The sequence below is a fragment of the Micropterus dolomieu genome, linkage group LG02 (genome assembly GCF_021292245.1).
Source record: "Micropterus dolomieu isolate WLL.071019.BEF.003 ecotype Adirondacks linkage group LG02, ASM2129224v1, whole genome shotgun sequence".
Taxonomy (NCBI): Eukaryota; Metazoa; Chordata; class Actinopteri; order Centrarchiformes; family Centrarchidae; genus Micropterus; species Micropterus dolomieu.
This window is the reverse complement of record NC_060151.1, coordinates 6891537-6902929: the sequence shown is the minus strand read 5'-3', so window position 1 is coordinate 6902929 and position 11393 is coordinate 6891537. Positions and strand designations below refer to the sequence as shown.

The following is an 11393-nucleotide window of genomic DNA, read 5'->3' as shown; positions in this document are numbered from 1 at the left end:
GCCCCGGATACAATAGTCAGACTAACCTGCCCCGCCCATGTGAGCCTGTCTGTGAAACACTGGTCTCTGTGGTTATAATACACTGTAAAAGCTCTCCATTAGGCCACTCCGCCATATGCCTCCCACACATAAGCTCTCAGCCCTCAGGTCTCAGTCAATTCCCTCGCTAACTCTACATCTATGCGTGTGCGTGTCTGTGTGTGTATGACAGAGGGGGAGAGAGTATTTTTTATCTGTTTGTACTGGGATGGAGAACCCTAGCAAGCAATCAGGGCCAGGGAAAAGAGGCCAGCAGCTGTTACCTGTAATGGAGAGCAGTGAACAAGGTTTTCGTCTGCTTCTAGAGATGACAGCAGCCGGAGAAGGAGCAGGTAACAGTTTATTGTCCCTGCATATATTATATGCATATATTGATTTAAATAATTGATTACAAGTCAATGATTTAAACAATCACCTATATAATAGAGTAGAGAAAGTATAATATTATGAGGCGTCATCAAGGTTCCTTACTGTTTTCCAAATTGGCTGAAATGACACCTGCCGCTGGCAAATTGTATCAGCTGTGGCTAGCAAGCTAATTAAGCTAACGTTAGCTTCATGAGTTAAAAAATCTGTCAATGGCTGACTTTTTAATAGTTATACCAGAATTGTTTAACTGAGATCCCTGTAACATGGTCTTGAAAAAGCACTTGATGGTTACTATACTTGATAATGTGCTAAAAGTCTGACACTAAAGCTATGTCCCACTCGTGTTGGAAATCAGGCGGCTGAGTCAGAGTATGAACTGGTTTTGAAGGAGTTCATATCATTACTAATGCCGTTGCCAAGCAGGCAGCAACATCACAGAGTTTTCGCTCTTTCATGTTCCTTTGTAAGGGTCCAATTACCATTCAGGCATCAGTTTTAGCAGAACAATGGCTTTCTACTGCTTAAATCTGGAATATGATATTAGAAGATGCCTTCATATTAGAATGATATGACCCGTCTTTTAACCAGTATTATTTCCAAGAGTTGTCTTGTATATCATGACCCAGCCTGAAGTATAGTTTTGCAGACACATTTGAAAGTAGGATCTTATGTATTAGGAGAGGTAGGAGATGGTTTGATATATCTGAAGCAATGATGTGTTACTGGGAGAGAAGATCATGACAAACTGAAGAGGTGAAAATGCAAATGGTAGATTTTGGCATCTGAGGTGAGAACACAGTGTGAGGTACAGGCAGGCATTCAAACAGCAGATATGATTTATTTTGCACCGTTAATCTCCATTAAGCTACTTCTCAGTATTTTTGAATACTTAGTTGGCCTACTGCTTCTGCTGCTGCCACCCAGAAATATAAAGTGGACTGTTTTCTCTGCTTTATAAGGTTTCCTGAGCATGCATACACGCTGTTAAACACACACACTTTCCCATTCATCCAACCATCCAATGAAAACAATGGATAGGTTGCAAGGCTGTTGCAAGCCCACAAACACGTCCACAACCGCACCCCCAGTGACAGTTCAGAGAATACCAATCACATGCATAATGTTGCCTACATGTCTACCATGCATCCAAGCATCCTCCTATGAATCACTGAGCCACTCTGCTACCTTAAACCACATTACATTGATTATTGACTGTGAGGTGCTTCAGTGGTTAGTGCTGTCAACACTGTAGCAAGAAGGATTGAGGTGTGAGTCCTGGGCCTTTCGGCATGTTCTGTGATATCCAGGATTTTACGCATCCAAGTTTCTGGATACTGCAAGCTGCCCATAACTGTGAATGTGAGTGAGAAAGATGGACAGTCTATAGCCCTGCAATGGGTACATTAGCGTACCCCCTGTTCTTATGTATGCTAGATCAGTTTGAGTTCTATATGACTCAGGTAACGGAAAACTACATTAAAAATGAATCAATTATTCTCAACTCTCATATGTATTGCAATGTCAGTGAACTATTACTAAGTTAATATTTGAGAAATGGGCTTTTGGCCACAAGGCCTTCTGGAGAGGACTGACAAATCTGTGTGAGGAAAGTTGGTGAGTAGCTGCTCACGACCACCATTAGAAGTGAATGTAAAAACACAAGGATACACACCAGGACAGTTTCAGGAATAAGCTTCTTTGCATTCTTGCCAAGAGGTACATGAGAATATTATCACCACTCGCATGTCTGTATGGTAGGGGAAACAGTGAGCCTGGCTCTGTCCAAAGGTAACAAAATTTGCCTATCAGCACCTCTAAAGCTCACTAATTAATACACTATATCTCAACAAGTTGTGCTTTAACAGGGGATTATGTGTTGGCCTATTTCATGGCTGGACTTTCCCCTGTTTCCAATCTTTATGCTTAGCTAGGTTACCGCTTGCTGGCTCCAATGGACAAATATGAGTGTGGTAGAGCGGAAGATTGGCGGTTTGATCCCCGGCTCCTCTAGTCTGCATGTCGAAGTGTCATTGGGCAAGATACTGAACCCCAAATTGCTCTGGATGGCTGTTCCACCATTGATCTTCTTCTAACTCTCTGCAAAAAAAGCAGCTATGTCTAATAGGTTAATATGTCAAAACCTTTAAATCATGGTGAATGAAAAGTGGAGCTAAATCATCTCACCCTGTGATGAGGAAAGCTGTGGTACTTCCTATCAGCCATGTCCCTCCACGCCTTCAGCATGTGTGTGTGTGTGTGTGTGAGAGAGAGAGAGAGAGATGTGATCCATACCAAGCCAGAAGGACCTGCTCTTTTATTTAGCCCCACACCTCATCAGCAGTTACCATGGAAACCAATCAGCTAGACTCATTCTCCATCTCTGCTTTCTTTCTTCTGACTCCTTTCATCCTCCCTGCCCTAATCACAAGTCACAACCTTTCTGTCAGTGCTACCCACTCAGCCATCTTGTTCTGCGTGTCTCCTCCATTTTGCTCTATCATTCCTCAATTTTCAGTGCGATGTCCCACCAGCGCTCATCTTTTTTTCTCTGATTTTGTGCAGATTTCTGCAAATATCGACATCACCTTTCATTAATCCTGTTTAATGTGTAAACATCTATGTCATCAATTCCCCTCGACCCCATTCCGTAAAGGCTGATGATACAATAAGATGAATTCTTTAACCTTTTCACCTGGGGATCAAAAATGAATCATTTAATTTTATTTACATTGTAGTTTTCTACAATATTAATTTGCTGTTTGAACAGATCAAACTCTTCACCCTTAAAAAAGTATTAAAGAATAGAAAGTAGTAAAGATTATTCTCTGCCATCTGGGGACACATAAGCAAATTTTAGGTTAAAAAGTAATTTCTGTTTAAAGCTATTCTACTGCGTGCTTTAGTGTAGAGGTGTAATGGAGAAAGCAGCTTTCTATTGTGAAGAGCCTCTGATCCAGACCAGCGAACATAAAGCCCCTATCCACCACTGTAAATACTTTTTACAGCCCTTCTCTCCGTTCTGCACCTTTTGACTTCTTTTTTAAATTTTGTTGCAATAGCTTTACCCCTCTGCCTTACCAGCTTTAGGACATTTGTGATTTTGCAATATGGCCTTTACAATGTCATAATATTAGGGACTGCACAAAAATTATTATGGGGTGAGGAAGTTTATTGTTAAATACATAATAATACCGTTAAACTCTCCATTTCTGAAAGACCAATAAACATTTTCAAGCCAAATAAAAGTCCTTATTTATCAGTTCTTAAATGATGATAATGTAGTGAAATCAAAGTCAAGTGGAGGATCTATATAAAATATTGATAACGCTGGAGAGGGACTTGCTTTTCTTTTTTATAAAGTAAAATGTAAGATTGAATCACTCCCCAGTAATTTCCATACTGTCCCATTAAATTAGGATGTTAGCCTGCTATTTAAAGGGTACATTATTCATTTAGTAAGATGCTGCCCATTAAGAAAGTGCTCATATGGTAGAGGAGCATAACTTCATTGATTATTTAAATCTCACGACACATCGACAGGATCGGTCAGGATGCACTGACAGCAGCCTCTCTAATCATTAAAGTAAATTGTTGAAGAAAACACTCATACATCAATTCAACACACAATGAAGAAATCACCTGGACGACAGAGATGTCACTTGTGTGAAACGACCAGTTCATCCTAGTTTATAAAAATGCAGTGCAGTAAGGATTTAGACTTTTCATAGAGGAGACGAGCCTTCTGTCCGTCACTGTTAAAGACTCCAGTCTGCTGTGTAGTAACACTTCATTGTTAAACCACAGAACTGTGGAGTAACATAAGGCTTCGCGATCAAACAAAGTTTTTACATCACAACGACCCTTCAGTCACACCCACACACTCACTCTCTCACTCGACCATGTGAGCTCTCTCTCTCTCTGCTGTGAGTCTGCCTTACACTTTTTTATTTTATTTTTTATTATGGTTTTTATAGCACACCATTAATTCCCATTTGAAATAGCAACGCTACTATTTTAAAGGGAATAGGAGAAAACACTCTGATTGGTTTAATTCATCTTACACCCAAAAACACAATCATGAAGCATTAAGAGACTAAGTACAACCCTTTTGAACCATGCGTTAGCCACGCTGATCATTTATGCATGCATATCATTTATTCATGAGGATTTAGACACGCCTTAAATGCACCTGCCATGCGCTTAGATCATTTAAATAGTGTCCAGAGTGTTTAAAAGCTTGACCATGAGGTGGCTGAATGGATGTACACTGCTCAAAAAAATAAAGCGGACACTAAAATAACGCATCCTAGATCTGAATGAATGAATTAATGTCATTAAATACTCCTTTCTTTACATAGTTGAATGTGCTGACAACAAAATCACACAAAAATTATCAACGGAAATCAAATTTATCAACCCATGGAAGTCTGGATTTGGAGTCACACTCAAAATCAAAGTAGAAAACCACACTACAGGCCGATCCAACTTTGATGTAATGTCCTTAAAACAAGTCAAAATGAGGCTCAGTAGTGTGTGTGGCCTCCACGTGCCTGTATAACCTCCCTACAATGCCTGGGCAACCGCACCAGCATATGGTCTCACAAGGGGTCTGAGGATCTCATCTCGGTACCTAATGGCAGTCAGGCTACCTCTGGCGAGCACATGGAGGGCTGTGCGGCCCCCCAAAGAATCGCCACCCCACATCATTACTGACCCACCGCCAAACCGGTCACGTCTGTCACATGTGCTCAGTGTGAACCTGCTTTCATCTGTGAAGAGCACAGGGCGCCAGTGGCGAATTTGCCAATCTTGGTGTTCTCTGGTAAATGCCAAACGTCCTGCACGGTGTTGGGCTGTAAGCACAACCCCCACCTGTGGACGTCGGGCCCTCATACCACCCTCATGGAGTCTTACTTTGTTTGAGCAGACACATGCACATTTGTGGCCTGCTGGAGGTCATTTTGCAGGGCTCTGGCAGTGCTCCTCCTGCTCCTCCTTGCACAAAGGCGGAGGTAGCGGTCCTGCTGCTGGGTTGTTGCCCTCCTACGGCCTCCTCCACGTCTCCTGATGTACTGGCCTGTCTCCTGGTAGCGCCTCCATGCTCTGGACACTACACTGACTGACACAGCAAACCTTCTTGCCACAGCTCGCATTGATGTGCCATCCTGGATGAGCTGCACTACCTGAGCCACTTGTGTGGGTTTTAGACTCCGTCTCATGCTACCACTAGAGTGAAAGCACCGCCAGCATTCAAAAGTGACCAAAACATCAGCCAGGAAGCAAAGGAACTGAGAAGTGGTCTGTGGTCACCACCTGCAGAACCACTCCTTTAGTGGGGGTGTCTTGCTAATTGCCTATAATTTCCACCTGTTGTCTATTCCATTTGCACAACAGCATGTGAAATTGATTGTCAATCAGTGTTGCTTCCTAAGTGGACAGTTTGATTTCACAGGAGTGTGATTGACTTGGAGTTACATTGTGTTGTTTAAGTGTTCCCTTTATTTTTTTGAGCAGTGTATAAAGCGAACATGATACAGTGTTTGAGGAGGGGCTCCATTTATTCCAATGAAAGCTGCTCAGTGGCGCATGAAGCCAAGCCCTACAGGAAGACAATGTGAAATAGTGGCCAAACCTTGGAACTACAACTCAAGTGTTGCACCCACATAGCCTTACATTCTTTCACTATGTAAGTATTGTGTTGTATTGTAAGTACAGTATGTAAGAAAGTATTTTTGGGCCAGGTGCCCCAGCTGCTCTCCACTGAAAAACCATGATGGGAAATACCTGGCTGTTGTCTGATCAGAGAGCTGATTGGCAGTTAGTTTAGACCACAAACCACACCACAAGTAATTGTCATATTTAGTGCTAGATTTTAGGCTGTTAGTCTCATGGTGTTTAAAGAAGGTTTAATCTGACATACATAACAACAACAAACATATATTGTGTGGTTGATATATAATTTAGCACTGATGATTTCAAAGCACGGTGCACTTTCTCTGGGATTGGGTGGCTCAGAGCTGTGTTATCATGAAAACACAAAATGTGTGGATGGATGTCTTGATGATCTTATAGATAGGAACTGTATACATATGGTGAAATCTGTGGCCTGGTGCCATATTTAAATGATTTTGCACAGCATGAATATATATTCTTTGATATAATTTAGGAAAGCATAGTGATGGAGAAAAGTCAGATCAGTTTCTCCACCAGAGGGCACTGCTGTAACACAGCTGAAGCTCCCTTACAAGACGCACTGTTTGCAGCTTGCTCTGAGCTTTTGAGTGTTTCACATAGTTTTGAACCTGATGTATTGACAGGAATTTTGACATAACTGTAACTATGTTTTTTGCATTGCTTATTTTCTTCACTTAATTCACTTTGACACAAAAAGTAGAAATTCTCTCACGAATGTCCCCCCCCCCCACCACACACACACACAGACTCAAAGTCTCACAAGCCTCATTAACACCTGAGCGACATGCAGAGATTAGAAAGAGAACACATCAGCATGTCTTTGGCTGCCTCCTCCGTCTTTATAAATAGGCCAGCATGTGTAATGGTGGGTAACACTCTAATAGCTTCACACCTGTCACTGGAAGTCTACCCAGTCTAGCCAACAAAGACCCCTCATCACACAAACACTCACACATAGGCAGAACATACGGAGATATGGGGTAGACGCACAAACATCTTCAAAATGATAATTATAATTATTAAATATGTATATTTCCAGCTGGTACGCTTGATAAGCAGGACCTGACTGTATGATGCTGTGTGGCAGCTTTGAACTGATGCTGTGATACAAAACAAGCCTAACAGACACACTGACGAATACTGAGCAGAGTGAATTTGTATTTTATAAATGTAGCTTTTTGTCTTTCACCTCGCCCTTTGTAAATATTTTTCCTGTCTTAACTCAGCTGAGTTTGGTGGTTTAGCTGCAGTTGGATGACAAAATGTAGACCTGTACTACATGATGAGAGCTGAATAACCTTTGGGTTTAAGAAATCTTTTCAACCAGTAAGAGAAAAATAAAATAACACGACATACAAGTTGTTAAAATTCTGACAAAGGGACACTGTGGAAATAGTTGGTAGCATTATAACCCATTAGAACTGCATTGTTAAGAAAATGATTTTGACTTATTTATATGCTAGTTCCTGTATTTAGTTATTTAAAGGGCACCTTATCATTTTCATAAAATATTTAGGATCATCATAGGTTGCAAATTAGTCATGGCTAGAAACCTGTATGCATGGCATCTACTTTGTATTCTTTATAAAGCAATGTTCTATGCATTTGTCCCTGTCAAATAAACATTAAATGAAAAAAAAAATTAAATAAATAATTTTAACCTTCCTTGGATAACTGGGCATTTAATGCCTCCCATTAAAAAAGCCATGTGCTATAATCTAATTTTCGTACATTGATAGAGTGGAAAGACTTGTTTTTTGACTTGCAGGCCATGTCTCAAAGTCTTGGGCTGTGACATGGACTAGCTCTACATTCCCAACCCTTGCTGTTTTACCTGCTGTCCTGTACTCTACTACTTCCCTGCCATTACTCATTAATGAGGAGTGAATAAGACACAGATTGCAAACTGTGTGCCTTGGCAGACAAAGGGATTTGGAGCTTGGGGCAGGTAGTGGGCCAGTAATAGCTGTTTTTCTGCAGTGTGATCTCTGTAATGTGCATGCACAGGGTTTTCCCGTGGTGCTCTGTGCACTGCAAGGGTGTGTATCTGCGCTGAAGACACGCAGAGAGGTGAATCCCCAACAGTGTGTGCAGTTATATTATTATATTGTGTCAACTGTTACAAAAACCATTGTAAGGCAGCGTACATGATGGCTGGTAGGAAATGAAAGGACAGCAACGAGAGAGGTGCTTTTAAAATGGGGAAAAGAGAATTTGACTGGAGGATGATTAAAGTGATCCTCCACCCATCTCCTTTCTCTTGTTCCCATTGGACTCTCCTTTCCCTTCAGCCCTTCTTTCCCACATAAATGCAGCACAAAAGCTCAAAAGCTTCCACTCTCTTTTTCTCTTCTGCTCTATCCATGTCTGTTCTCACCTCACCTGCCCAGAAACACACACACACACACCTACACACACCTACACACACACACACACACACACACACACACACACACACACACACACACACACACGTGGTCACAGAAATGCTGCTGAAAGCATGCAAGCCGAAACTCTCCAGGCAACCCTCTCCATCGCCAGCTCTCCTCTCCTCCCTTCCTTTTCATTCACTCAACCCATCTCACCCCACTCTCATCATCCTCCCACCCTCTCTCGCTCCCTGTACACCTCCTCTTCTCCCTCTGCAGCTTTCTTATTCCATCCCCCATTCCTCATTTTTCACTCTCCATCCTAACTTTTATGGACCATAAAATAATCCTCTCACTCTTTCTCATTCTCATTCATTTAAAAACAACTGGCGAACCTGTCATGGTAATTTTCTCGCATAAACCATCTATTCAGCCTACAAAGCCCATTCATCATGTTCTCCTCTGTCAAAGTACGACTATAGATTGGGTCCACAAGCCAGCTCCAAACATTACTGTTTTAATGTAGCTGTCACAATTTGAGCAAGATGTCAATAGAGAGAGAGAGAGAGACAGACAATAAATGCATAAAAAAAAGCCAGTATGTGAGTTTCACACATCATGACTGTACAAATGCAATCAAAAACCCCATTACAGGTCGTTATGTATGGTGAGCCAAAATTAATATTTTTTTAATCAGTTAGTTAAAAAATAATTCTATAAATATATGCACAATTATAATCTCTTTTAGTAATACAAAAGTAGAAAGGGGGCGGGGGTTACTCCAATATCAGACATCAGGTCTCTAACAACTAAATTTCATTACATCAACATAAATCCGAAACTTGTAGGGAGCCACAGAGGGCAAATTATGTTAAGACAAAATCGATGGTGTCTACAAATCAATGAATAGCTACTGAATCATTAGCTGTTACTCACTTGAATACTTACTTGTAGGGAAACCGGTATGAAAATTTCATTTCACAATTATAGTGACCAAAATTATCACGGTTATCAGTATTATCACGGTATTGTAAAATGTGCCAAAAATATATTAAAATGTGCTGATACACATACTGAAACCATTTCAACAAGTTTTATATTAAAAATTACAAATACAATTGCCATTTTGTTTGCACAAAAAATAAAATAACAGCAAATACCTTTTGTAAACATATGTAAATCATCTAAGTGTGCATTATCAAGATTTTATATTTTATATTATATAGGTAAAACAATGACCCCATGGACAATTACATGAAAACAAATAAGTCTTTAGAAGACTTGTGATAGTAACTGCAATGAGCCCAAAAACTATAAACACAGAGGAGTCTGTAGCGTTTCTAGATATGCTGGTTGGTTAACTAAACTGTGTAACTTGTTATCATGTGCAGTGGACGAACAGACTCTGCCGACACACAATGCACACAGCAGCAGAACAACGTGTAGCGTTTTTACAAGAGCAGCAACACAGAGCTTCAGTTTACACGCTGTTAGCAAGTCTGACAGACAACCCAAAGCTAAAAGTTAACTCACCCTGCGTTCACTATAAGGTTATTTTCTTCAATCAAGTTTCCCTCAGCGCTCTCATAAAAACTAAAATACGACCAGACTTCAGAGTGACAAATCTCAGCGGCGCGTCTTCCGCCGTGTTGTCATTGACCCAAACAAACCCACGTTGCATTCTGCGCATGCACGCTTGTGTCTGGCAGTTTTTTTGGGAGAATTTTACCATGGTTTACCGTTAAACCGGCAATCGTTTCATCCCTACTTACTTGAACTTTACTACAACAACTGCACGAATATGAAACATTGATTTGAGCAAAGCTGTCAATAACTGCAGAGGATTTGCAACTCAAAATCTTTAACATGCATCTAAGCATAAATAAAAGTGCCAGTTCAATTTAAAATTTTAAATCCTTTTTTTTAAGTCCTTTTCACTTTAAACAGCTCCCTCCTTCATCTGGAAACTAATGAAAGCTATGGAACGGAACCAGTACAGTAAAGCTGTGGGCCATAAAACCAAAACAACGAGCTAAAAGATGCTAACAAGCTCAGTGGAACTTAGGGGAACTGCAAAATCAGGTGATAATCCTCCCTCAATTAAAGTGACCTCTTTCACATTATGGTCTGTTAATAGAAAATATGAATTATAGTAGCCAAACGATGAGAGCGAAGGGATATTCCTTTTTTTTATAATTACATTTTTCAGTGTAAACAAGCTTTTAGAAAATGAAATGAAAGCACTACTATGGCTGAAATGGTTTGACACATCATTTTGGGGGTTAATTCACACAGAGATGAGTCTGCTTCAAGAACTGGGTTTTTGAGGGTTCCTTTTGTTTCTGTCTCCCAGTCCTTTCAGTCCCAGTCTCAGCAGGGAGCCTCTTTTGTGTTTAGAATGACAGATTAGAGATCAGCACAGACCACTGAGCTATTCCAACTCCTGCTGCGAAGCTGTAATTAGCACTGACCGCCTGTCAGTTTCCAGTTCACACAAAAGAACTCACATGGATAACAGAAATGTTCCTGTTTGTAGAATTGTGTCAGGGCATTTACTTTTGTTTAACGAAAGGTAGAGAAGAGACTCAAAGGAGTGGAAGTGTGGGAGTGGGAGTGGGAGTGCGGTGTGTGGGTGTGTGGGGTTGGTGGTTGGTGGTTGGGCTGTGAGTGTTGTTTGGTAGGAGGTTTTTGGCTTTAAACCTATGAGGAAACAGACTCCAACTCACTATAAAACAATACAAGGTCATAGTCTTCTAATATCAAATATGTTTTCTGGAACATGTAGCAGAGGAATCCTGATTCACCAGTTGTTCAATAATCGTGTTTTTGTGGTGTGCAATTTGTCAGATTGTGTAGTGTCTCTGTGCTTTTACACTGAGCTGACACTGACACTTTATTGTGGAGTGTTACTGTCATGTTTAA

General features: G+C 40.8%; 1 protein-coding gene across 1 annotated transcript in view; it reads left to right on the top strand.

Moving 5' to 3' along the window:
- The first annotated feature begins 236 nt into the window (after window positions 1–236).
- The window catches only part of plppr2a (phospholipid phosphatase related 2a), a 44648-nt gene continuing 33491 nt past the window's right edge, over window positions 237–11393 (top strand). Inside the window, exon 1 of the mRNA XM_046039346.1 lies at window positions 237–371. The gene's annotated coding sequence lies outside the window, so the exon portion shown is untranslated. The remainder of the gene's footprint in view (window positions 372–11393) is intronic.